The sequence below is a fragment of the Sylvia atricapilla genome, chromosome Z (genome assembly GCF_009819655.1).
Source record: "Sylvia atricapilla isolate bSylAtr1 chromosome Z, bSylAtr1.pri, whole genome shotgun sequence".
Taxonomy (NCBI): Eukaryota; Metazoa; Chordata; class Aves; order Passeriformes; family Sylviidae; genus Sylvia; species Sylvia atricapilla.
In genome coordinates, this window is record NC_089174.1 from 51,406,253 (window position 1) to 51,433,485 (window position 27,233).

A 27,233-nucleotide genomic window follows, 5' to 3' on the forward strand; every position below is an offset into this window, starting at 1 on the left:
CCGACACGGAACGTCCTTCAGCGAAATCGCATGATTCGTGACCGGACAGGTGTCAGCGTGGCTTCTTCCGTCACGGCCGACTGCGACACTATTGCGCAACACGGCTTCCAACACGCGCGCTGACACCGCCAGGGACAAAACGTCCCCGCAGGCGCCGCCTTCCGCTCGCAGGGCGCTCCGCCTCCCGCAGCCGCCGCGCCGGAGCCGGCTGCGCTCGCTGCGCCCGGCGCTGGGCTCACGTCACGGCGCCGCGCCCGCCCTGCCCCGCGCTGCCGCCGCTGCTGCTGCTGCTGCTGCCGCTGCTGCCGCTGCTGCCGCCGCTGCTGCTGCTGCTGCGTCGGGGGCAGCGCCTGTCGCCCCCCGCGCGTCGCGGAGACCTCGCTCTCTGGCGGAGCCATGTCGCGGCCCAGGAACGTCCCGCCGCGGCAGCACCGCGGGGACGCGGCGGGCTCGGGCGCTGCCGCCGCGCCGGGCCGCAGCCGAGGCCGCCGAGGTTTGAGGGATATCCGCGTGGACGAGGAGGTGGAAATATCGGTGAACCTCGCTCTGGAGCGGTTCCGCTATGGCGAGGACACGGGTGCGTGGGGGAGCCGCGCGGAGAGGGCCGGGCAGGCCGCCGGGCCCGCGGGCTCTCCCGGGCAGGAGCATCCCAGGCGGCGGCGCCCCGGGGTGGCCGTGTCCCGCCCGGGTGCCGGGGGCGCGGCGCTGCCACCAGTGCCGCTGTGCGCGGGAGGCGTCCTGGGTTTGGGAACCGATCAGCTCGCGGCAGGGAGGTCGTACGTCAAGGATAATGCCTGCCGGGTATCTGTGCTTGGGTTTTTACTTTTTAAATTATCTTTCCAGAAATGGAATTCCCGTCTTCTTTCACTAGAACCGAAAGAGCGTTTGTGCACCGGCTCTGTCATTCTCTTGGGCTGATATCGAAAAGTAAAGGGTAAGTTTGACTCTTGTGTATTATTTTCTCTTTTTGATGGAAATGTATGGGATTTCATTATCAGTGTTAAAACGATCTGCATCTTTAGCTTACCCTGCAGTGTTGTGTCGAGTGGTACTAGAGAAGAAACTTTAAAAAGCAGATGTAAATATAAGCGTCCCTGCGTGTTGCTTGATGTCTGAGAAAAAACAGCGCATGATGTGCTAGTTTGCGATGCAGTTTTGAGGACTTCATGTGCATGAAAAAGGCTTCTCACAAAGATACTTCTTGAATTTTTTTTCCCTGCACAAATGTATTTTCAAAGGTTTTGCATAGACATCCCCTGTGCTGACAGCTGAAGTGTAAGTGAGAGTAGCACGTTGAAAAGAGTGCTTGTGTTGGGAGGCATAGAAGAGGGTTCAAGTGCTGCTAGCAGGCAGAGGGAGATCATCCTTCGGCTCTACTCAGCACCAGTGAGGCTACGCTGAGAGTGTAGTGCTTGTCCAGCGCTGGGATCACCAGGAGGACAGAGACTAGACTGGAGAGATTGAGTGGAGGACCAACAACCTGTGAAGGGGATGGAGCCTGTCCTCTGCAGAAAGCGCCAGAGTGCTAGGACTTTGCAGCCTGGAGAAGACGAGGCTCGAGGGGGGTCTCGACAGTGTATGTAAGTACTTGCAATGAGGACCTAAAGAGGACGAAGTCCTTTTTAGCAGGGGCTGCTGGAAGTGGCTGTGCCTCTCCTCATGGAGGCTGCCCTTGCCAACACCTGGGTATCTACAGCCGTATTCCACCCCTGCCAGGGAGAGGCCACTGGGCTCTCAGTGTGACCTTTTGTTCTTAGCCTGAAAAGTTGTTTTCAAAGTGTTGATGTGTTGGTTGTAGCCCAGGCAGAAGTTAGTTAGAATTTCAGATGTACTTACAAGGATTCTTTGCCTTTTGGTTCAGAGTTGAGCCTGAGAAGTAGATCAGTATTATGGTTAAGTGTTTTGGCTCCATTTCTACATAATAGATCTTTGGTAATGAAGATCCTGAGATCTGATATGTTTTACTGGGTTTTGTTAAGGCTTGAAATGCTACTAGCAAGCAGCTTTTTTGTCTGTTCTGCCTATTTGTTGATTTTTAACTTGTAAATCTTTCAGGTTAGTGTAAAGAGTCAGTTTGGTGTCATAAGTCTCAGTATTGATTGACAGAATGCTTGGTAGAGCTGGCTGTATTTTGGGGGACAAATGCAGTGATCACCACGGCATAATCATCCAATGTCTGCAGTGTCTGTTCTGCACTGCCTCACATGAATAGGAGGTGCTTTTGATGATGACTGTTGTGAATGTTGCGTTATGCCACTTTGGACATTATTTGAAGGATTCTAGTTCTGAGATTACATTTGAAATTGAAAAAAAAAAATGAAAGTTATCTTGAAGCATTTCTTGTCGAAGATCATTCCACAGAGGTAACTAGTTTGCTTATTCCTGAAATGCCTTTGTTTTTCCTTTCTCCCAGGAAGGGAGCAAATCGATACTTGACTGTAAGAAAAAAGGATGGATCAGAACTCAAACATGCAGTGATGACTTGTGCCTTAACTCCTGGTACAAAACATGCTGTTCATGCTTTAATTCGGAATTTTCCTGTCACAAATAGAGAACGAACAGAGCTTCTGCCTAAGACAGAACGAATAAATACCTGTGCTGTTGAATCTGGTATGTTCACTGTGTCTTGTGATAAGGGCTTGTCAATCAACACTGCTTGAAAAAAAATGAACAAGCCAAATCCTAAACAAACCCCTCTACTTTGTTCTTCTGTCCTGACTGGCACTCTTCTTTCCAAACAAACCCAATAATTTTCTCGACTTTTAATTGTTAATGTAGGGTCTTTTAAAACTTGTGTCATAACGTGCTCAGGCAGTCATGTCCTCCACATTGCAATGTCTCCCCTGTATCAAGTTAATTTTGATTCTTTGAGCCAATTTCAGCCAGATTTTTTTTTTAATACAGTTGTGAAATGAGATTTCCTACAAGTTCCACAGTGTAAGATTAAAGAGACAAGTGTTGCCATCTCTGTGTAAGAATCCCCTTAAGAGACGATGAGATTGGCTGTTGTGTCTTGATTAAAATAAGAGATCCATGTTTTGTTTTGTAATCTAAAATAGCTTTGGTCTCTTAAGAGCTATTAAGTGAACTCAGGCTATTATGTGAACTTCTTGATTTCTAGCATACATAAATGCTAGAAATACAAACTTGTGATATAAGATGGGGTTTTTCAACCGTGTTTTTAACATGGCCGTTGCCTTAACAGTTATGTTTGTAAAAGTTACGCAGTGTTTCTGTGTACTAGCCTGGGTGTAGTGAATAGAGAACACAGCAGTATGTCTTGTTTCAATGGCTATCTCTGATTCGTTGTGTCTGTGCTTTAAGTGCTTCCTTGGCTAGTTTTCTTTCTCAGTTGTTCCATTTCTTTAATAGGATTGTTTAGTGAACAGAGGGGAAACTGTAATAAAAATACCAAAAAAGCAATTTTGTAGAGTTGTAGGGTATAAACTAATGGATGATGTAAAATTATCTTTCTTTACTTCTTTTTGACTCTTTTAATCTATTAGTTTCTGTCTCTCTTGGTAAAACAGTGTTTGTAATTTAATATATGAGTCTGTTCATCGCATTAAATAATTGCATAATGCTTATATAATTGAACCAAAGTTGCGTTTACAGTGAGCCTTTCATTCCTCTGGCAAATAATTTTTAAGGGATTAGAGAGTAGCATTTAACATACTGAGGTTGAAGTAGTCTTCTCAGAAGACTGCAGGTTTTTAGCTACCTGTGGATTGTTTTCTGATACATCCCACTGCTCTGTGGCTCCAGGGCTCTGGATACCTCATGTTTCAATTAGTAGGTGTTAAGACAAATCTTAAGGAGTAGGCTATAAATGGGCTATAGGTTATGTAAGAGTGACTGAAAGAAGGTCTTAAAAGACCAGTAAGCATGTGAAAGATGGCATATGAATCCCAGTAAAGTTGTCTTTTTGTTGGAAAACACACTTGTCAGTTTGGAGTAAGTGGATTGTTTAACTCCTTGGTGGATTTTTCTAGGCATGCCCTTGAAATTGGGAATGTATAAACAGATAGGCTAAGGCTTTTTTTCTCTGATTCAGTTTCTGTTTCTCTCTAAGCTTTTCATGGCTTTTTTTAACTCAAGCACTGCACTCTGATAATTCAGTTGTGTTCAAAATTTCTATTAAAGTAAAAAATCCTTTGAACTATATTTATTTCAAGCACCATAACAGAATGTGTTATCATGAAAATCACTTTTAAATATATCTTTGTTTTCTCACTTTATCAACAGGGAAGCTGATAAAATCAGGAGTGTTCATTTTTAAGTACAATTTTCACTAGTGTTTTAGTGACCTTCCTTTATAATTTATTGACTTCTTTTACAGAAAACAAAGAAGTGAACAAGACAAGTGGACGACTTAGTGATGGTATTCCCCAGGTTCCAGTGAAAAGAGGGGAATCAGAGTTTGATTCCTTCAGGCAATCACTACCTGTTTTTGAAAAACAGGAAGAAATTGTTAAAATAATAAAGGACCATAAAGTTGTTTTGATCGTAGGAGAGACTGGATCGGGAAAAACTACTCAAGTAAGTTTCTTTAATGAAATAAAAAACCATAACTGTATTTATACCAAACTGATGCCAAATCTGTAATATTTCTGTAATAAGGGATTTTTTTTTTCTAGTTTTAATTTTTTTGTTCTTAGCTTTCCTGTGTGGTTTAAAGCCTAGTGTTCCAGTTCACTTTTTTGCTTTTGCAATACTAAGCCAGCAGATACATATTAAAAGCATAAATGATTCTGCACAAATATCTGGTTTTTCATTAAAATAATCATAGAATATTGAAGGGCAAGTAGCTACAGTTTTCTATACCCTTTTCCTTCTAAAGCTAGATCCTAGTATCTAAAGCATTATTGTGTTACATTGAAAGATTATCCGCAGGGTTTTTACAGAAATTTCCCTAAAGTAGGAGAGAAAAGCTTCAAATTTTGGCTGGTTGCTTGGGATTTTTTGGTTTTGTTATTGTGTTTTGTTTGAAAGTGATTTAATGTTTATAGCCAGAATTGATTTTTGTGGCCTTTTTTTGTGCCTTCAGGTAAATTTGCAATGATAATCCTGTTGTGATTAATTTTGCAACATCTGTGATGCTGAGATGTAGTTAAATTGTTTCATTGCGATAAAAAAGTTATGAGTCTATCAAACTAAAAAGTAGATTTAAACCACTTCTTTACAGATCCCCCAGTTTATTCTTGATGATTGTCACAAGAATGGAACTCCATGCCGTATATTTTGCACTCAGCCAAGACGTTTGGCAGCACTTGCTGTGGCTGAAAGAGTGGCAGCTGAAAGAGGAGAAAAGATTGGCCAGACAGTTGGTTATCAGATCCGGTTAGAAAGCAGGTACTGATGACACTTCTTCAAGTCAGTTGATCTGGTATTAAAATTTTGTGTTTAGTTTAGTCGTGATTATTTAAACTACTGTGTATTTGAGATGCAGCCCAGTAAAATATCACTGTGTAAAGTATAAGCTGGATATGTTATTTTGAGTATTCAATGTTTAAGAGTTGAAAAGGAGGTTTTTTCTCCTGTATTTTGCAGTTTCATCTAGTGAGTTCTTCTGTAGGACTAAACAGCATGTGGTTTCTCTTGATTTCTTCTAGGGAGCATGTGTGTGGATGTCTTTGTCCTCTCTACTTTTAAAACAGATAAATCCAAAAATTCTGCAGGCTCTGAAAATAGGCAGGAAAAGGAGCATGCTGTGACAAAACCTGTGTAGGGAGAGTTGATGGGGCAGAGAAAAGGGAAAACAACAGAATTGGGAAATGAACAATGTAGTTGAGCATTACCAATCTACTTTGGGTTAAATTGACTCTATTTCATCTTTTATGTTTAAAGCAAAAGCAGTAATTCTAGATGAGTTGAGGAATTTGCTCCTAAAGCAGGGCCAGGATGGGTAAAAATCAGAGGACTTTGTGTGGTTTCTGAAATCTTGGAATTGTCTAAGTAGTGGGATTTTCAGGAATTGCAGCAGTTGGGATACAAGTGAGAAAAAGATGTCAAAAGGTATGGCTGGTTATGTTGCTTAGACGGATGATGCATATCGAATGAAAATGAATGCACTTGAGCAGCAAAGCCAAGTTACAGAATTTTGATTGCATACCAAAGGTTGCCAGGCTGTTAACCAATTGGAAGAGCAAGTAAAGATGAATTGGAAGTAAGGTGGATGATTACTGTGTGGAAGAATTTTGCTGAATGAAGAAAAACAAAGTATATATAGGTCAGATGGGAGAATTCCTGGAAGCAGTGCAGAGGAACCAAAGAGTTCACTTGAGAAAGAGCAAAAGGGAGAGATGACAATGTTTCCATCTTGGCAAAAAGTGTTGAATGGAAATGTTAGCAGTAACACCGAAATGCATTTTTTAATCTTCTAATGTCTGTCAGACAGTAGTGGTGATTTCTAGAAGGCTGATGAAAAAGAGAGAGGAGTAGAGATTAAAAAAGTAAAGCACTTCCATCTGGTATGTATGAGTTCAACATGTAAGAGTATTTTTGAAGTGAAGAAAGAATTCTAAAGTTGAAATCCTGACATCTGCATGCATGTTCCCTTGTGTAGTACTCTGCAGTTTCTTCTGTAAGTTTTCTTGAAGTGTCAGTATTGGAGGAAGTAATTGCTTTTTTTACTTGCACATGTAGCACTGCCAGAGGTAGTAGGTACTTTGAAAGAGTTTTCAATTCTTGGAAAAGCAAAGCATTTGCAAAGGTTCGGGTGATTTCTTTGAGATTCAGTCAAGGATAGTGTCTTGGGTTTGTCTGGCAAAGTTTTGGTAGTGGGGGGGATGTTTTTTTGTGAGAAGAGGCTTCCCACGTGTCAGATAAAGCCCCTGCCAGTGGGCTGTAAGAGAGACCCACCTCTAGCCAAGGCCGAGCCCATCAGCAACAGTGAGCATGACTCTGGAACAGCGTATTTGAGAGGAATACGTATCTGTGCAGCAGTACAAAGAGAGGGTTGGGAGTATTTGAGAGGAATAGTTCTGCAGCCACCAAGGTCAGTGGCAAAGGAGCGGCAGGAGGTGCTCCAGGTGCCAGAGCAGAGTTTCTCCTGCAGGCTGTGGTGAAGACTATGGTGAGGGAGCATATTCCCCTGCAGCCCATGGAAGTCCACAGTGGAGCAATGCAGCTGCAACCTGTGGAGGACCCCAATACCAGAGCAGGTTGTTGCCAATAGGAGGTTGTGGGAAGCCCGTGCTGGAACAGGCTCCTGACAGGACGTGTGGCCCTGCAGAGAGTGGAGTTTCCACTGGAGCAGTTTTGCTGGTGGGTCTTGTGAAGCCCTGGGGGTCCCATGCTGGAGCAGTCTGTTCCTGAAGGAGTGTGCCACAGGGGAGGACATACACTGGAGCAATTTGGGAAGAGTGTGAGAAGTCTCCTCGGGTAAGGAAGAAGGAGCAGCAGAGACAAGATGTGGTGAATTGACCACAGCCTCCATTCCATGTCCTCGTGCGCACTGAGGAGTAGGAATTCGAGAAAATTGGAAGCTAAACCTGGGAAGAGGGATGGGCGGGGGGGGGGGGGGGGGGGGAGGTGTTGTGTTGTAGCATTTGGTTGTATTTTTCATTTTTCTAGTTGGATTTAATTGATAACACAGTAAACTAAGTTGCACAAGTCAAATCTGTTTGCCCATGATAGTAAAAGGTGACTGATCTCTCCCTGTCCTTGCCTTGCCCCATGAGGCTTTTGTTGAATTCCTTCTCCTCTGTCCAGCTGAGGAGGAGAGGGATAGAGCAGCCTGGGTGGGTGCCTGGCATTCAGCCAAGGTCAGCCTAAGGCGTGTAGACAATACAAAGACTCTGTCTGGGGGTGTTCAGAAGAATTGTAACCTGTTTTTTCAAGGCAGTCTGCTGTGGATTTTGCAGTAAAGTAATGCAACATGGAAGGTTTTCAAGACTGTCTTGGTTTGGGAAGACAGGTGTCTGCCAGGGAAAGCTGGAGCTTCCCTTGGAATGGAGAATGTAAACCACCACTACCACCCTTTTTCCCAATTATAATTTTTTCAGTTAAAAGCTTTTAGGCAAAAGATTTTGGAAATTGAAATAGCAGTTCTTTACTAATATATAACAAAGCAAACAAACAAAAAAACCCTACAGCATTGATAACAAAAACAGTACCAAGAACTTCGAGGGCTTTCCTTCACGAAAACCCAGGGCAGTTTGGTCTTGGTGCCTTTGTAGGATCCTCAGAGCACCAAGCTGGGAACAGTGGAAAAAAAGTCTCGGGCTGGTAACTGTGGAGTGGCAGAAATGTCCTGGCAGAGCAGAGGCAGGGTGTCCCGGCAGGGCAGAGGGATGCAGGGTCACGCTGTAGCAGACGAGCAGCACTGTTGGAACCACGACAGCTCTCGTAGGGTGGCAGAGGAGCTCAGAATTCCAGGGCGAGCAGATGATGGCAGATTTCCCAAGACTGGAACCAGTGAAATCCGCCAGCAAGAGTACCAACCCAGCCGTGCCTTCTCCCCGAACGCCGAAAACCAGAGAGAGAGCGGCTACCTGAAGCTCTGTCCTTTTTTCTGCCCCAAAACCGCACCCCCCTCCGAGCTTCGACCATCCCTTTGTTTTGTTAAATAGTCTTAAGTATGACATTTCATCTCCTTGGTAACTTATGGGGGGGAAAAAAAAAACCAACTCTTTAGAGTGAAAAGGAACAAAACCTAACCCCAACAATGACTTAGAAAAAAATGAATCTTTCCTTGTTAATTAATCGCTTGCTAGAAGTTTTGGAGCATTAGCAGTAAGAATTCTTAGGAACTCCTATGGAACAGGCATAGTTTATAAGCAAATAGTATGCATAATCTCTTTATTGACTGAACTGTGATTCCACTTCTGGTGAGGAGCTGCTCAATCTTTAATTTTCAGTAAATAGCAGCATTTAAACGGTGAAAAAAGCTGAAGCATCTTTGTTCACTGTTTCACTAGGGTTTCTCCAAAGACGCTGGTAACCTTTTGCACTAATGGCATACTGCTTCGCACACTGATGGCAGGAGACAGCACCCTATCAACTGTGACACATGTTATTGTGGTAAGGATCTTCTATTTTGTGTGAGATGGAGCAGTATGTATTGTTTCTGAATTGGAAGATTGGAAGATCCTAGTTTTCTGTATTCATTGGATGGACGTTTAAGTTGTTTTTGTTAAGTTTGAATTAACTTTGAAGAGTTTCTGATTTTTTAATTGTAACGTGCCTCTTTTTCTGGGGCTCAAATTTTGCAGTCCCTTTGTTTGCCCAATGTTTTCAACATAAAATGTAGTCTGATTTCTAGCAAGTTGTCTATGTTCGTGTATGATGATGTGAACTTCTTACTGTGAAGTTTGCTAAGTCAGTGTTGCCAGGTATGTTTACTGCAAGTTCTTCACGGCAGAAAGCAGAGGAAAACCTGATAATTTTCGGTGCCTGTCTGTTTGCCAAGGAGGAAAAATGCACAGGAATGGTTTGTGCATTCTTGTTCACCCTGCAAATCTTGTTCTTCGTTGGTACATTCAGAATCTAAAACCAAACAGAAGATAGACAAAGATGATTAATCAGACATGTGCCTTAATGATAAGCTTCGTCCATGATGTAATGGATATGAGATATCTCTCTTCTTTCCTCATTATTTGGCATCATACAGTTCTTTTAATTCTTATCAGTTGTGAAGGGTAATTGTATTGAAATAATATTTGTTGAATTTACAGTTTGTGGCATTATCTTGAAAGTGAGATTCAAGTGCAAGAATTAGAAGTTTCAGGTACTCGTTTTGATCTCTGAAACTAAGGTCTGTTGTGGGTTGTGCATTACAGTGCAGACTGCTCTGGTACCTTTATAGGACTTTCTAAAGTTGTTTTTTTTTTTTTTTTTTTTTTTTTTTTTTTTTACTTTTGGATAGTTTAAAAAAGGTCCTTCTTAAGCTGAACTTAAACATTTTAATGCCTCTGTAGTGGACCACCAAATCCCATGTTTTAGTTTTTAAAAAACTCATATTTATGCAGTTATGATCTTGGATCTGTGATGTTCACATGTTCTTTTGTTGTTGTTGTTTGTTTGTTTGTTGTTTCCTTTCCTTTCATACAGGATGAAGTACATGAGAGGGATAGGTTCAGTGACTTCTTGCTAATAAAACTGCGAGATATGTTGCAAAGCCAAGCGAATTTAAAGCTGATTATTTCTAGTGCTGCTCTAGATGCAGATCTCTTTATTAGGTATTTTGGATGTTGCCCAGTAATACATAGTAAGTACTTAAGTAAACTCTTCCATCTCAGTATACCTGTCCTGAGACTCATGGATCTTAACTGAACTGTAGCAAACCATTCCGAGTAAAGGCATGTGATAAATACACTGCCAGTTACCAGCAATAGTTGTTTGTGTTTACTCGTGTTTGTTATTTCTTAACTATTTGCATCTACCACAGAGGGAATTGTTTTTATCCGCGAGTATTCTGTAAATGCAGGGATGCCCTGGCCCCCTCCATGGTCAGTTCAAGGAGGAAAAGGTTCTTAAAATGCTGGTCTGCATAGCTATACAGACCCTGGGATTTACAAGAGTGTGATACCTATTCGTATATTCCAGTTAGATTCTAGTTCTGGCTTCAGAGATTGCTACTATTACAGGATAAAAGTCAGATGATAACTGTATCTTAATTTCAGAAATGCAGTTCTAGGCAAATCGGGGTTTATTTTTTAATCACATGATTCTTTGTTTCGTTTGGAATTTTCTACACAAGTCATTGGATAATTTTAGGGGAGGTTCATAAGAGAGAGTTATTTTTTTTCTTATTTACTCACAGAAGTGTTCGTTTCTGGTTTTCAGTTTTGAATTGTAACCTAGGAAAACAAGGCTCACAGCTCGTTGAAGGCATGAATCTGGAAGTTACAGCTGATCTTAATATTTGTCAATTTTTTGGCGAGGAGAAAAACCTCATTGTAATTTTTGTGTGGCTTTTCAGTTTACTTCAGTTTTTCAGTTTCTCATCCTTTTAGATCAACAGATTGATTTGGAAGTTCTGACTACTATCTCTTTCTTCAGTTTACCACAGGGGTTATGCTGTTATCACATACCGGACTTCTCAGGAGAATCCCAATTGATAAGATGCTTTTTCCAATTTTGGTAGTTTAACTTTGTCTGTTAATATACTGGAAAGGGTTCAGTTCTTTAGCAGTGTAGCTGACTCAATCCTGACCATAGAAGCCAACGTTTTTTAGTTGTGGGTTTTTGTAGGACACAAATTCTGTGATTGGTGTTAGAAGACTTCCTCCATGTCAGCTTCTAAAACTATGTGAATTGTAGCTTGTTCCTTCTGAAGGAGACAAAAGTCCTAGGTGATACAAACTTAGTTGTGGTAAATGTCTGCTAAGGAACCAAAAATAGATATTATTTCTTCCTGCATAAAAACATAATTTAATATCCACAGATAAGGTCTAGATACAATGATGTTAAGAGAGAAATCAGGGTAGGTTCTAAGGAGAGAGAGACGGTGGGAAGTAGCCAATAAAGAAAGCCAAAATTGGGTGCACTAATCGAGGATGTTGAGAGAAGTGCATCTCTTCATATACTCCTCATGAAAGGAGCTTGTTGAATACAGCCATGGCAGTCTGCTCATGGGATCCTCCACTAAAACTGTCTTAATTGCTCTTGTGTTAAGCAATTTAGGTAGCTGACGTAGTGAATTCTTTTTTGTACACCTAAACAAAAGTGACTATTTTCTTCTTCTCATTTGATAAAATTGCAGTAAATAACTGTCCATCTTCTGTCTCTTGCTATTAACACTTAATAGGATTGAGTAGGTTAATAAAAAGCAAGGTATGAAAGTGGCATTTCGGTTTTGATGTTTTTTTGTGACCCAATGGCTTAAAGGAAATAAGCTCAAGTGAAGATACTCTTGCAAGACTTTCCAGGAATATAACCGTTCATTAAATCAGGTCCTATCATGTTTAATTCACTTTCCAGTCCATAAAAACTATTTCTAAGGACTTTAATGTTCTTAAAGTAAAGCTTGGGAATATCTAATCTTTCATTAATTATTTCTACTTTTAGTCCAAGGAAGACCTTTTGAAGTTAAAGAGATGTTTTTGGAGGACATTTTACGAAGTACTGGGTATACAAACAAAGGGATGGTAAAGTACAAAAAAGAGAAGCAGCAAGGTCAGTGGACTTGTTAATTGTTCTGGCTTGAACAGTGGGTTTCGTTGATTGATTGAACAATGAATAAGATGATTAAAGTTCTGAAGTCAGACTGTTAAATGTGATCATGATTAGATGACAGCAAGTATCTTAAAAACTCTGTGTTTACGGTGTTGGCATAAATTGTGATTGAAATAGTACTTTTATTTTCAGTGGTTATATTCTGACTTTTTCCAGTTGATAAATGTTATATTTTTCCTACTTATCGCGACATTTTCATTGGGGGCGGGGGGGGGGGGGGGTGGGGGGGGAGGGGCAGGGGCGGGGCGGGGTTCGCACATGAGAACTCTAGAAACATGAGATACATTGTGCTGACATTTAGATGCAAATTGAAGTGCAGCCTTTAGAGAAGGCAGGATTTTTTGCATCTTGCAGAGATGTGGTTTCTGTTGTTAACATTTTTCAATGCATTTTTCAGACATGGATGCATTTAACATATTTAGGTCAAGGAGCAGTAACACACTTGAACCAAATATAAGGGATTCTTTTCAATTGGCAATGTATTTGAGTATATTGATCACAATATTTGTAAAGTTTTCCTGACAGCTTGAAGTAATGTTCTTCCTTAATGATATAATGTTCGTCTTTTAATAAGTATTAATAATTTTTTAAAAAGGCCAACCCCAAAGCTGTAACAATACAATACTAACTACACATTTATCATGGTGCTCAGCTCTGATCACTGTGGATAGAGAAGCTCAGTGGAGGCGCTGGTGGCTTCTGCTCTTTCTAATGCCTGTAAACAGAAATCAGTTGATACATGCAGGGGTTTTATTTATCACAGCTCTTTGGCATTTCACCTCTGGAGAATGGTCTTGAGATTGAGAACTGTGTAGAAGTTACTTAGGAGGCTTGTTTGAATGCAACAGGTTGCAAGCTTTAATGGGTAAAGCGAACCACTGGTATTTCTTCCCTTGTTCTTATAGCAGATGTTTGCTGTGGTGCACTTTGGGTGCCCATAATCATGGAATTTATATTGGACTGGTAACACTGTTCTAGATCAAATAAGAGATCAGAGAGTTTTAATTTTATGCTTAGATACAGCTGGTTTTTTAACTGTAATTAATGTATAATTAAAATGACTGTTAAACTTTTCATGGAAATCCTTTATGCATTGTAGAAGACAAACAGCAGAGCACTCTTACTGAGTGGTGTTCTGCTCAAGAAAATAATAGTAAGCGGGAGTCTGGGAGATCAAGATCTGTTCCGAGGGCAACCGAAGGAGAGTGTAGTCTGTTGGGTGATGATGGTGACACAGTGTTTAATCAACTGGTAAGTTTTTCCTTTTGTTGGGAGATATGTTTCAATGTGCTTTAAAAACGGTTTTCCAAAGATACTGCTCCTGTAGAATTTCTTGAAGGATATTAACATAGTTTATAGACGATTTTTTTCAAAATTTTCATGACCTACTCTAGCCAAAGTGTGCTTTTCAGTTACAGTTTGTACGTAACTTTTCTTCAGCTCAAACCGCTGAACTGCCATGGCTTAAAGTACTTGCATGTGATACAATAAATGTATAAAAGATGTGTAATAATTGTATAAATCAAATGTTTTAGTGGTCCCTGAATGCTGGATTTCTGACTGTTTCTTGGAAAAGCGACTGTTGAATTTCTTCATGTATAATATGTGAGAATAAAGGTAAGTCTTGGATGACATCCATCTTTCAATAGTGTTTTTTTCTTTTCAGACTGAAAAAGATGTGAATTGCCTTGAACAATGGGTAATAAAAGAAATGGATTCTTGTCTTTCTGACATCTGGTTGCATAAAGATACTGATGCCTTTGCTCAGGTGTTCCATCTCATTTTAACTGAAAATGTCAGTGGTAAGTCTATCATCTTACTAAATAAGAAAAAAACAATAACAAAATGATTTGAATTTCTGTGGTTGGTTTGTGTCAGTTTCTAAAGGTTGCTAGGTTTGAATTCTGATGCCTAAATTGCATCAGAAGAATAGAATCAGCAGAATTAATGAATAACTATTCATTAATTTATTTTTTTTTTGAGTTGTCCATGTTTTGAATTATAAACGATGTTACAAAGTGTCCAAAGTAGTGTTAAATTCACATGGGCGGAGTAGTGGGATGAAGTCAGAAAACCGATTCTCTCTGGCCTGGATTTTAAATGTCGTATTAGCCACATTCATACCACATTTAGGTGAAAAAGTAAGAGGTTTTATTTGGTTTGCTGTATTAATTGTTTTTCTATTTATTTGTGATTCTCAGTTGATTATAGGCACAGTGAAACCAGTGCAACTGCGCTCATGATTGCTTCAGGGAGAGGCTTTTTGAGTCAAGTAGAGCAGCTGATCAGTATGGGAGCAAATATCCACTGCAGATCATCTAATGGCTGGTAAAAACAGACAAACCAAAACATAGTTTTATTTTTCAGTATACAAATGAGAAAGAAATTTCTATAACATTTGAACTAATTGCTGACTTAACAGACTGCTGTAAGCAATAGCAAATTTTGTCATTCAAAACATTTTCTAACTTCTGTTCATCACATTGTATTCTGGAAATTATAAATTGAATTTTTAATTCAGAGTCTTAGGCTGTGTGTCTTGTGCAGCAAGAACTTTAAAAATTATTTCTATGTACCCTTTCAGGATGGCTGTGGACTGGGCCAGGCGTTTTGGACAGACAGAGGTTGTTGACCTGTTGGAATCCTACAGGTAAGCTATAACTATTTTCCAAAAACTGTTGAAGGGAACTGTTGAAGGGAAATCTGCATTTTATCTTCTAACTAGAACAGTTTTTAGCTTTTTATGCCTTAAAATGTGACCTAAATAGCAGGATTTATTTGAGACCAGGAATGCTAGAGAAACGTGCTCTTTAAAGGAGAAAAGTTTTGTTTGTATTGAGTGTATTTCATTGATCATGTTTGTGTAAATCTAAGATTAGTAGAGAGATGTAGACTTCTTTCCTATTACTATTTTTTATTATTTTGATGTGGACATTGCTATCATGACTATATGTCTAGGCAAGATACAGCTATGGTGACTTACACAAATGGGCAGAGATACTGATTCATCCATGTACCATTTTAATTTCAGGTGCTTACTTAGGAAACAAATCTGTTGTGTTCTTATCTATACATTGCTTCTCTATCCATAGTAGCCATGTTAAAAAAGTAACACTTACACTAGGTTGTTCAAGAATTGGTTTCTGATTAACTTGCAGTTAGAGTTCAGTTATCATTTTGTAGAGACCAGTATTTTTAGAACACTTGTTAGTGTAGTTTTTGTTTCCATGGTGCTTGCTTATGGGAGGAAAACCTGTGGGAAGTTTGTTTCTTTTAAATACTTCTTGTTTAACAGGTTAACAAGCAGTGTCTTTATACTGGAGTTCTGACACTTTACTTATGGCTGTGTTTTAATAAAGAGTAAGAAAATCGAAGTTACGCTAAAAATGGAAGTTTCACGCTTTGTTGGATGACACTTAAATCAGTGAACAGTAATAGTATTTTGGAGGTGCTTTTCCGCTATACTTTGAAATGGAAGTTTGAAAGGAGTAGTCTTGCTGGTGTTGATCAAAGTTTAGTGGGTGGCTGAATACAAACCTGAAACAAGCAGCCTTGACTCTGGTCTGTGCATTTGTGTATTTTAGTGCTTCAGCAGGATTTGGAAACCTGGATGAAAGTTCCCTGGTCCGAGCAAGTGTAGCGCCCTTAGTGCAGAGGACAGAGAACTGTTGACAGCTTATCATCACAGTTTGATGATGAAAAAGTGGATCTGGACCTCATTATGCACTTACTTATAACATCTGTCATAGTTCTGAGACTGGTAAGTGTAAACACACTCCCAGTAAATGACTGGACATTCAGCCTTTGATGAATCCTGCCCTTGTTTTGAATACACTGAATAGGTGAAACCTTCCAAGTGCTCATCTGCACACTACTGATACATATTTTAAGTGAATTTGGTGCTTAGCTCTGCAACCCTGCTTTGTTTTCAGGAGCGATTTTAGTATTTCTTCCTGGATATGATGAGATAGTGAGCCTGAAGGACCGTATTCTTTTTGATGACAGGAGATTTGCTGACAACGCTCACAGGTAAAGCCTCTTGTTCCTGTGGTTGAGGTTTTCATGGCATCTTTTAAAAACACTTAAATGTGCTCTTTGTCTTGCATTAGGTATCAGGTTTTCATGCTTCATTCAAATATGCAGACTTTGGATCAGAAGAAAGTGCTCAAAAGTCCCCCTCCTGGTGTGCGCAAAATAGTAAGTTTTAGAAGACTTTGTCAGGTGGTGTTGTATTCATCTCTTTTGTCTTTGCTTTTAACAATAGTTTTGGTTGTTTTCTTGTTTTATTTGCAGATTCTTTCTACAAATATAGCAGAAACCAGCATAACAGTCAATGATGTTGTATTTGTTATTGACTCAGGCAAGGTGAAAGAGGTATGATTGGTTAAAACTTTCTGTGACAAGTAAACTTCCTGGTGTTATTCTGTAGTGTTTAATAGGTAGATCAGTGTACTATTTTTTATAGTAGGCTGGGAGCTGGTGCATGTTAAGTACGAAAGATCACTGTGAAGTTTTGACATTCATTTTATGGCAAACACTGTAATTAATTAGCCATTAATAAACCTTCTAAAAACCATTGTAGGTTGAAATGTTGATGTATCTTTTCTTTTCTTTTTAAATTCACAATTTCTGTTAGTTTTCCTTAGACTCCATCTTTCCTTAGACTTGAGAGAGCACTGGGAGTTCTCTTTGTCCTACTGTTGTGTCAAGTCCAAATCAAATGCATTAAGTTTTGAAGTATGGCTTCTGATGTGTTGAATGCCCATTTCCAAATTTCATGTTAAGGGGAGGAGAGATAATACAATGAGGCAGTTTAAGACCTATTATATGTCTTTGAAATGACGTGGGACTTCATAGGGGAGATACATGCCAATTTCTGAAGTTCCCATGGTAATACAATTTTTCTGTAACTTTGCGTCGAATGTAAGAACGTAAGGATGTAATTTCCAAGTGAGCCAAAGAAGAAAACCTTCATCAATACGATAAGGTATTTTTTCCTGATTTTTTCAGTTCAAAATCATTCAAAATACAGCCCATATCTTTTGTTGACTCAAAATTACCTACTGACTAGAAAGAAGACTTCAATTTAGGAAAATGTAGCGCAAAGATAATGCAAAACATGTATTATAAATTCAATTTAAGTAACTTCAGAGCATACCTTTGTGCCAGAAGCTGCTGTTTGTTCAAATTATTTTTTCTGCTTTTTAAAGCACTTCTGTTAAAAGCTTATTAAAACCTTTCATTTCATGTGTCATGGCTAATCATGGTTTTATGTTCCTTGCTCTGCTTTTATAGAAGTCTTTTGATGCACTGAGTTGTGTTACAATGCTGAAAATGGTATGGATTTCAAAAGCCAGTGCTATCCAGAGAAAAGGCAGGTAATAAATGCTTCATACTGGTTTTTATTCTGCAGATATCCCCCATCCTGTATGTTCCGGGTAAAGTACAAACCTATAGCAGCCACACTGGGTAATGTTTCTAGCCTAGTCCAGTATCATGTTGACCAAAGGCTAATACTTCTTCTTTGCAGTAAATGAAGAGTCAGCTCTTGATGTATTTTCTTGGAGTAATTTCCCAAGATATAGAAAAATGGCACTCAAGAAAGTCCCAGAACTTCCATTAGGTTTAGGTTGTTGTTGTTCCCCCGTGAACTTTTACTTCCTCTTTGTGCCATGTAGCAGCCGCAGCCACAGTAGCTTGTCTGTGGGCAAAGGAGTGCCTGCTGCTAGTTTTTATTTGGTGACCCGGCACCCCTTCTTTAGAAGTGACACTGAGCAGCAATTCCTTATTGACCATCTCCAAAGTATTCTTGACTTGACAGGCCATGATCATACTCTTCCCAGCACAGCGAGTGAGGGCTGGGAAGTTGCATGTAGGTAGCAGCAAATGCCTGTTTGGAGACATGATGTTGTCATTATCCTCCAGGTTTCTGGGCATGAATTGTGAGGATTTGTCCTCATTCACTTGTTGTATGGTCTTGTATGGTCTTCATTCTGCCATTTCCACCTAGACTCGTAACTGGGGAATTTGAAGAGAAAGAAGAAAAATTTGCAACTTAGATTCCTTATGGCACAAGATGGCTGAGATTTGGATTGATCTCAAGCTAGCAAAAAAATTATTTCACTTCATTTAGATAGAGCTTACATTTTTTCCTCTAGATGTTTCAGTGTAGGGTTAAAATTATAATTACCAGAAAGTATTTTTAATAATAAAATGATATAAATTTCCATACTGTCAACTATGATTAATGTACTGAAAAAACTCTTTTAATTCATACGAGGAACTTCCTCTTTAACGACAGGATTACCATGCTCTTAGACCTTCTTCTGCATTCTAAGGCCTTCTTGTTCTTTGTTTGGTTGTTTTTTTTTTTTTAAAAAAGAAATTCTAATTTTACAGATTTTAATTTTATTTTCCAGGGCTGGGCGCTGTCAGCCTGGTGTCTGTTTTCATGTCTTCAGCAGGCTCCGATTTGAGAATATGTTGGAATTTCAGACTCCAGAACTTCTAAGGATGCCGCTTCAGGTGTGTGTTCACTTAGAAGTTACAACTTCTAAAAAATGTATTATCGCCAGACCATACTAACAACTCTGAAAGGGGTGTAGGTATTTTCTCTTTGCCAGATGTTAATAGTATTTTTCTATTTGATATATTTTTAACTTGCAGGAGCTTTGTTTACACACAAAACTTCTGGCTCCAGTTAATTGTCCAGTTGTTGACTTTCTTATGAAAGCCCCTGATCCTCCACCAGCTTTGATTGTGAAGAATGCTCTGCAAATGCTCAAGGTCAGCAGAGGAATACATTTAGATGGCAATTGTGTTTAATTAGTATTTGTGGTGTGGTAACATACCCTACTGACTTTAATTATACTGAAAGTCTTGTCTACTTACTTAAGGACGCTTTGAATTTTTGTTTGTTTTCATTGTGTGTGTATATGTGTTTTTCCATGTTAAAGGAAGGGACTACTGTAAAATCCCGTCTTGAAACTAGTTGGACTTCTTTGCTTCTTTGGTGTTTGGGAGCCAATCTAGGTGATGTTCAATATTGGTGGTCTTTCTGCTTTCATTGTAAATAAATGTTGCCCTCTTTGCCCTTCTTCCCCTTGTCCCTACATGCCCACCTTTTTTCTTTTTCCAAACAGACCATAGACGCCATGGACCCTTGGGAAGATCTCACGGAACTGGGTTATCACCTCACGGAGTTGCCGGTGGAGCCGCACCTCGGAAAAATGGTGTTGTGCGCCGTTGTCCTGAAGTGCCTGGATCCTGTTCTGACCATTGCCTGTGCTCTTGCCTACCGAGACCCTTTGTGCTGCCCACGCTGGCCTCTCAAAAGCGTGCAGCCATGCTGTGCAGGAAACGTTTTACTGCGGGGACCTTCAGCGACCACATGGTGCTTCTCAGGGCTTTCCAGGTATCCTTTCAGGGCGAGCACTGGTGGCACAGCAGAGTAATGGCATAGAGTGGTTGGCTGTGGCTTTCCTGTACAGTGGGCTCAGAGATTTCTCAGGGACACATTTTGTCTGATCTATTCAAACCTGGGTAAATTTTGTAAGTTGCAGCAAAATGCCGCTTTATATCCTGTTACGTGGATAACTTAAGGTAACAATCTTGACCTACTGATCTCTATAATAACATAATGAACTTAAAATAACATAATTGTCATTATGTTTTGATTAGGGAATAGGGAAAAGAAATCTAGTAGTTAAATTTAAAAATCAGGTTTGATGCATTTACTTGGGGGTTTTTTTTATTGACCTAAATGTAATTTTTAAAACCATGCATTTTTAAATTTTCGATATTTGAATTTAATTGTCAAATGTTAACAAATTGTTCTTTGCAGGCGTGGCAGAAGGCACGCAGTGATGGCTGGGAGAGAGCTTTCTGTGAAAAGAACTTCCTGTCTCAAGCCACAATGCAAATCATCGTAGGAATGAGAACACAGTTGCTTGGTCAGCTTAGAGCCTCAGGTAAATAGGCTGGAAACAGTTCTGACATAATTTTAGAGTTAAGTGTGTATAAATTGTAAAGAGAATAGTGTTCACTGGTCCTTTTCCATCCTTAAGTTGAGAAAGACCAGTACATATTCATGCTGAGCGTGGAGGAGATGCTAGGGTGAGAAAATGTGGCTGCGGAGCAGCTGACATACCTGAAAGCACCCTGATTGTTCAACATCCTGTTGTCTTGCAGTGTGGGACGCGTTTCCGTGGGTTTTTACATTCTAGTTAATTTTTTCCTGAGGCAGTTGGTAAAATGAGTTCAGAGCCAAGAGTCTGAGGCAGTCAGTTAATTTCTACTCAAGCTGGATGTCCCTGGAGCGTGTCCTGAACAAAGAAATCCCTTTATCCTTTACTGTCACTGCGCACAATCTTCACGTGCCCTGCTTGTGCCTGGCACGCTTCTCATGATCCAAAGGCAGTTTATGGTCTGGGGTCTTCTGCTGCCTCAGTTTGGGCAGCCCATTACCTGCTTGAGGCAGCCTTGGGGCCCTCCAAGGTCTCCTCCTTTATCCAAAGGTGTCTGTTACTTCCCCTGCTTAGCCCTTTATGCTAACAAACAGTTCACTGATGCTGTATTTAAAGTTCACCTATACTAGGTTTTGAGCAGGGTCCACTCACGCCAAGTTGTAAGCAAGTTGCAATTAAACTACACAGTTTCTAGTATGCTTTTTTGTAAAGGAGTGTTGTAAAATGAATTCTATTCTACGTTAGTATGAAACTCCTTACCAGGAAGGATTTCAGCATAAGGATTTCTTCTTGGTGCTGTTAATGTTGGCAGTTGTGAAAAATGCAAATAATTTGTAGTTTATTCCACTTTTTTTCTTTCTTTTTTTTTTTTTTTTCAAATTCCTTTTGAGAAGCAAAAGAGTAGATCTTAAATACAAGCAAATATAAGATAGTTTTGACCTCTTTCTTTCTTCAGGTTTTGTTAGAGCCAGAGGAGCAGCTGATATTAGAGATGTTAATGCTAACTCTGAAAACTGGGCTGTAGTTAAGGCTGCCTTGGTGGCTGGGATGTATCCCAATCTTGTGCATGTAGACAGAGCGAGCCTGGTTTTAACTTCACCAAAGGAGAAGAAAGTGCGATTTCATCCTACCTCTGTTCTTAGTCAACCGCAGTATAAAAAGGTAAAGCCACGTGGAACTTTTAAAAAATATTTTTTCTGGCAGGTGATAAAATGAAAAAATGGAGTTGGTTTATTTTTCCAGTATTTCAGTTAGTGCCGCTAACTGAAAGTGGAACAAGACAAAATAGTGAAAAGAAAAAGCTTGTTTTAAAAGTATTTTGAAGAGGTAACAATCTCTGCTCAATGTTACGAGGAAAAGGTTTCTGCTCTGAAACTGGTATTTCTTTAGATCCTCTTTTAAAGCAAAATATTTTGTTTCAAGGTGATAGGATGACTTGTAAGTCTGGTTGAAGGTACTTGTGCTTTTCCTGTTCTCGTGTATGTAAATATTTCTGTATTTCTTTCTACAAGCATAAAGTAAGAAGTAAGTTAAAATTTATTTTTGTTACACATAGAGGATAAAAGAGCCTAGTCTTGTTTGCTCCTGCACAGATTCCCCCAGTGAATGGCCAAGCTGCAGCTGTTGAGGCACTCCCTACAGACTGGCTGATATATGACGAAATGACGAGAGCTCACAGGATAGCAAACATCAGGTGCTGTTCTGTTGTAACTCCCATCACTGTGGCTCTCTTCTGTGGACCAGCTAGGTTACCAAGTAATGCTTTACAGGCATCTTCATCCTGTCAAGGTATACTGAAGTCTGGATTTGGAATGTTTGCTTTGGTATTTTACTAGTACGTGATTTGGAAAACTTATTTTTCAAGGTCTATTTTGACGAATCCTTAAAACAACAGAGCTAGATATAGTTCCTGTAGCTGTTCAGGAGTAATTTAGAGGCTGTGTAACAAATGTCTTGAGTTTTGTGAATCCTTGTAAGTTCGTAACTTTCATGGTTCTGGAGTCTCAGAAACTACAGTAGAGTTTCTAAAAAAATTAAAAATGCTACCAAACTGTTCAGAGACTTACAGGAGACTTTGAGAAGTGTAGTATGTAGATTATTTTTTCTACAGCCAAGTTTATCTGATGTTTGAGGCAGATGATTCAAACAGAATAATGTAGTTAAGAGTTGACGTGTCAGGTAACCATATTGCTTCCAGTTGACACATGCATTTTAAAGGTTGTTTTCTACTGATAAGTTTTAAAGTCAATTAACCATATTATTAGCTAGAAGTAGTAGAGAATTTATTAAAATTTCCTTTTTGTTTCATATTTAAATGGACTGCTGTAAGAATAGAAGCAAAAATAATCTGTTGTCAGCTCTGTAGAAATATTAGTTTGAACTGAAGTGAGTCCAAGCTGACTTTCCTGACTTGCTGCAATACTGATACCCTTGAAGTAATGTTAATGCCGATTGACTTGGACTTTGAAAAAGAAAAAGGAATCCTAAGTAGATGTGTGTGTTTGTATATTTTTTTTCTTAATGGGACTTTAAATATATATACTAAGGTATGAAGCATAGAGCAATGTGTGGTTTTACAAACATCTTCTAGCAAAAGTTTGATAACAGATTGTTAATGATGAAGGTACATGAAAGGGTCAGATCACATCAGTGGGGGTGTTATGTAACAGAGCCCTTAAGAGGAACTTAGGGAACTTGTTCTCCTAGCTGAAGCAAAGACCTTCACTGGGGCGTAGATGCAGAAATGCAAAAGTGTGCTTACAAATGTTTACATTTTAAGTGAAAATTCAGAAGAGAATCAGCTTATTGCTGGTAATACAGTAATGTTCAAGTTTTTGTATGCAAGTGTAAATAATGTGGAAATGTTAATGCACCTTTTACACTTAATTCAGGAGACAGGGTATCCAGTGATAGCAGTGACAGTGAGATGGAGGACAGAAAAACTTCTAATGTATCACTGCTGAAGCTGGATGAATGGCTCCACCTCAAGCTGGACTCTGAAGTATGTAATCTATCACTTCCATGCTTGTTTTTTGCAGAAGAATATTTATGCCATACCATCCTAAAAAGATTCCTAGAACAGCTGGATAATGAAAAATGTACTGTAAGAATGGCTGCTGTGATCCGTTCAGGTCTCTCCAGTTTACAGGAAAACATACTGAATGAGTTAACCTTTTAAAAATGTACCAACAGGGACCCAATCTCCTTTTGCCCAGGCTACTCAGTTGTGTGAATTCACATATTCAACATCCAAGTTACAGGGCGTCCTATGGGTTGTAACAACCCATAACTCTCAAATCTTGCGCCTGTGAGCAAAAAGGAAGAAAGAATTAGCTACCTAGCCAACTGCAAGAATGCTCATCCTTCCTTCCTTTGTCATGATGCAGCTGTCCCACCTATCACACTGGGAAGCAAGAAAGGCTCAGCAGTCAGCTGCTGTTGGATCTGCCTCAGAGGCACTTTGGGTCAGCTGATGTTTTATAAGTTTGATCCATTTCCATAAGGTAGCAGATTCTAAAGAAACTGCCAGGCAAAAGAAAATGGCTTCAGGGAACACCAAGCTGCAGGCGGTAGTGGCTGCATAATGGCCCTTCTGCTCTTTGTGGTCCCCTGTATTGGCTGTGTGGTGCTCCCAGCACACATGACCTTAGCTTGATCTGGGTTAGCCAAAATTTGAGCAGGAGTTGAGAGAACAGTAAAAATGGCACATTGTGTATTTCCTTTTCTGGGAGGATGACTAAAGTTGCTTGACTAAAATGGAACACCTGAAGCTGCTGCAAGAAAATTGCTGTCAGATTTTATAAAAAGCGGAAAAAGCCCCAGCCCTTGAAGATAACAACTGTTCCGGTTATTGTGAAGCTCGGAGTGTGTTAGAAGGTAGAGTAACCAAAGGTTTTTTCCATCAAGTTTGTCTAAAGATCCCATAAATACAAACTGAAGTGGCAGGAAAGGCATTAGATGTGAAAAGACTGCTTTTAAAGAGAGGATAAATTTTTGAAGTGAAAAAGGAATAATCCTCTGTGTTGCCAACAGAAATTTTAAGTTTTGTGCAGTGCAGCATGAAGTGCTTTAGAAATTATCTTGGAGCTGAGGAATAAAAACATAACAGCTTAATTTAAATGTGAGGTTTTCTTCGCCTCCACGAGACCTTAGTGTTGCCTTTCGGTTTGCCAGAATGCCAGCTGTTGCCTGATAGGAAAGGTGTAGGGTAGCCTTTGCCCAACTGATCTAGTTTTTGTTAGTCTTTAACAGAACTGAAATTCCTTGCAGGCTGCTGGTTTGCTGTTGCAACTCAGACAAAAGTGGCACAGCTTATTTCTGCGTCGTATGCGAGCTCCTTCTAAATCGTGGTCTCAAGTTGATGAAGCAACTGTAAGAGCAGTTGTAGCTGTTCTAACTGCTGAAGAACAGTCTGCAGGTTTGCAGCAGCCTTCAGGAATTGGTCAGAGGCCAAGACCTGTGGCTGCCGAAGATCGTCTTTTAGCATCTACATGGAAGCCAACTAACACCAGGAGAAGTACAGCAGAAACTGAATTGTCTGACTCCTCTAATGCTGAAAAGTAAGATGTTGAGATCTTCCAGAGACTGTAGCTTGCAGTTTATTTACCTCTAAAAGCATCCTTGAAATTCTGCTAGTCTTAAGAAGGAAGAAAAAGAAAGAAAGACATAAATACAGCTATAAGCTTTGATGCTGTCCTATGGTGTGTTGTTATTGTGATTTCATTGAGAACTATTCCATATACATGCTGGCTGTTTGGGAGAGCAGTCAGAAATAGTGTCCACGAGTTTGCTCTTTGGGAAGTAGCAGAAGAGGTCTAACCATAACACTCAGAATGAATGCATGCTTTCTTATGTACTGTTTCATATGTTCTGGAATTACTCTAATATATGTGGTCATCCTGATATGTAGATATAAATTGTTCTGTGACTTCTTGCAAAACTCACTGTCTGTCATGTATCATCTGCCTTCACTTTTTAGAGTTCTGATGAGATCTGCTTGTCCCAGACTTCATCAGCCAAAGAAGTACAAACAAAGAAGTATTTTGTGCTCCAGCCAAACTTCAGATGACAGGTCAGATCAGTCATTGGTGAAGTCTGCAGACAGGAGTAGCTTCCCTAGCCGCTGCGCTAGTCCATCTTCTCCAGTATGCGGAAAGGTACGGCTCTCATCAGCATATTACCCTGCTCTTCAAAATTAATAGAATGTCTTGCTGATATCTTTCAGCAACTGTCAGGTACTGTATTGATAAATTAAGAACCTAACTTAGATTTTTATTGTTAAAAACTGCCTAATATTTTTTTGGAATTGAAAATCAGGTATAAGTATCCTTATTATACTACTTTAATAGAGTAAAACTGCTGTTCTTTGCAGACTTCTGAAGTAAAGGTATTCAAAGTAGAAAAAAAGTCCGATTTTGAGGGGAGGTTTGTTGGTTTTGGGTTTTTTTTGAAACTTGGTATAACAAACAGTAATAGTGTATATAGTACATGGACGTCTGAACTCTGTGGATTCTGTCTTCACCTGTTTCTATTATAACATACACTGGTACTGATTCTGTTAAAGCTTTGTGTTATCTGCCTCATTATGACTGCTTGGCAAGCTTTTTTGATGGTTATATAAGAAAGCATATATTTTTAGTGGGGTTATTTTCATAACTCTCTCTGTGTTTTGTTTTTTTTTTTAATTCAGCCAGTGTTGCAGGAAGAAAATTTGTTTCCTGAGAATGGACATGCAATTAGTGCCCTTCAGGCTACAGTCTAGGGTGATTAATTTTTGTCATCTGAAGTTGTCTTACACTTGAAAGAATTGTAATTAATCACTAGGCTTTGTAGGCCTGTGTTTGCTGCCCCTCATGAATGAATTGTAATTTTAAAAAAACGGTTAAAAATGCAAAATAGATGTAAATTAACTTTCAAGTCAATTCTGACAAGAGCAGTATGTTTCTTGTATAATATTGGAGAGGAGAGAAAGAACTCAGTGAAGGTTGTGTGTGTGTGTGTGTGTGTGTGTGTGTGTGTGTGTGTGTGTGTAAAACTTCAGCGCTAAAGCCCGGTTTATTTTACTGTATTTATTAATTTGATTTAATTCTTTCAGGCTTCCAAATCACCTTCACCAAGACAAAATGTGCCGGTTCGGTACTTTATAATGAAAAGCAGTAACTTGCAGAACATTGAGATTTCTCAGCAGAAGGGTGTATGGTCCACTACACCAAGTAATGAACAAAAACTGAACAGAGCCTTTTGGAAAAGCAACACGGTTTACTTAATATTTTCTGTTCAAGGGTCTGGACACTTCCAGGTGAGCCTTTAGCTGATACCAGCTGTTGGTGGCACTTGATGATTGAGTGCAGCAAATAGCTGTGTGTAGTATGGAGGCCTTTGCTTCTGACTTTGCTTCTGACTCCTGACTTTGTAATAAGTAGGGTATTGTGCCAATGTCTCTGGTTGCTTGGGAGGAATACTTTCTTCTTCTCCAAAATAGTTGCTTTTCATGAACTCAGTTTCCCCCTCAAAGGATAAAACTAAATTGCCTCCAAACATAATGAGTCAGAATAATGTTTCTACCCTACATAAATGCTTTAAAACAGCAGCAGTGGAACAAATGAATCCATACAAAGCAGGGGATTGCTGCCTTTTTTCTCTGCATGCCAAATAAATGTTGTAAGTGAACAAGAAGATAGAATGAAGTCACAGCTTTCTAAAGCCAGGAAACTCGTATGTCTTCAGTGGAAATTGTAATAAAACTTGTTTTGCTAGAACTGTAGTTTCTCAGAGCTGGGAAAGTGGGAAGGTCATGGCCATGTTTCTTCCAGAGCTGTCTTGAGTTCACATTTAGTGAGGTATTTGTCAACAATTTGCTGAAAAATTTGTGGCCAGTTTAAAGGTAAAGACTTGACCTGCTTGTGCAAAGTTGCAGGTTAACTGTTGTAGAGCCTGCTAAACTCCATTGTTCCAAGTAAAGAGAGTTCTATTTATCTCTTTAGATGTTATGAACTATTAATAGAAGTCAGCTGAACTTAAAATGTAATGAACCAGTCCAAACACAGAGATCTTGGTGGTTGCAGTGAAGGACTGTGGTGAAAAGTA

At 39.7% G+C, this 27,233-nt stretch overlaps 1 pseudogene; it reads left to right on the plus strand.

Annotated features, from left to right (window-relative positions):
- The first annotated feature begins 252 nt into the window (after positions 1-252).
- LOC136373994 (3'-5' RNA helicase YTHDC2-like) overlaps positions 253-27,233 on the plus strand; it is a 29,600-nt pseudogene continuing 2,619 nt past the window's right edge.